Source organism: Periplaneta americana, chromosome 3, assembly GCF_040183065.1.
Source record: "Periplaneta americana isolate PAMFEO1 chromosome 3, P.americana_PAMFEO1_priV1, whole genome shotgun sequence".
Taxonomy (NCBI): Eukaryota; Metazoa; Arthropoda; class Insecta; order Blattodea; family Blattidae; genus Periplaneta; species Periplaneta americana.
Window position 1 is genome coordinate 179,783,925 of NC_091119.1, and position 1,311 is coordinate 179,785,235.

The window sequence follows — 1,311 nt, forward strand, 5'->3', positions numbered from 1 at the left end:
TGTACACAAAATACACTACACATACCATGAATAAAATAGAATTTGGATAAAAATAAAATTATGACCTGTCATTGGAAAATGAAAGTAATTTTTAACGCAAATTTTCAGTTAGATGTGTTCCTAATATAATATAGTCGACACAAAAATAATACATTATTTGGTACATTATTTTGTACAATGCAGATCTCATTGATCATTCCGTTGTAAAGACTGTGGTTCATCAAACGTTCAAATCACAGGGGCCAACATTAATTAAGAAGAATATTGGATGGGCTCAAAACAGCTTAAAAGTTAACACAAAGGCTCATAAACTATCTCTTCCGTATATTATGATATTAATTTTCATAATATTGATATAACTATGGATTGTTGTTTAGTCAACTGTCCGAAGACAGGTCTAAACCTCATAAGTGATACCAAGAAGGCACCATTTATGAGACAACTAGGCCAGGAGATAATGGGTAGTGTGACCAGTTCCTTTCCCCCCTCCATTGCATACATGGCCCACTCTAGTCCCGTCGCTCTTATTTCCGGCAGCCAATCACGTTGCTGGTCGGCTACATTTAAACGTGTGCGTCTTGTGATTCGCTGCTGATGACGTTATGCACTTCCCAAGACTCGATAAATACGTAATATAATCGCCCGCCATTTTGGCTCTTTCGTTGGCGTTCGCAGAAAGCACATGAGGACGTTATTTGCCGCTCAATTACAGTGCGTTTGATTTATTATCGGAGTTACACGATGTTTAACGGCGCGGCAAATAGATTCCTCGTCTGGTAGCTCGGCAACGAAAGAACAAAAATGACGAACGATATTACCTAGCTAGACTTTATAGAGCCTTCACTTCCGAAGGCGTAAGCAAAGAGGAGGAGTCACGACGGAAATAACAGCGACGCGACTATAGCTATATATTACACTAGTCAAGACTTCAGATGCACACAAACAATTGTTCTTTCTATGACATATATCGTCAAGTGAGATGTACTATAGTATAATAAAATTAACAAAATGGAATTCTAAGAACAATTTATTTTGAAATGTTCGGTGAATAGTACGGTATTTTTATAGGTCCATTTACTTTTAGATTTGCAACAGCGAGAATTTTTAAACTCTTGTAATCTGCACGTTATGAGCTTTTCTCATTGTTATTATTATTATTATTATTATTATTATTATTATTATTATTATTATTATTATTTACTTGTAGGTAAACCCCTGATACATAATCAGGGTTAACACTTTTATTTTTTGTGAATGCCAATTGCGACCACTAAATTAACTCTTCCTCCCCATACTAGTAAGATCTTGTAG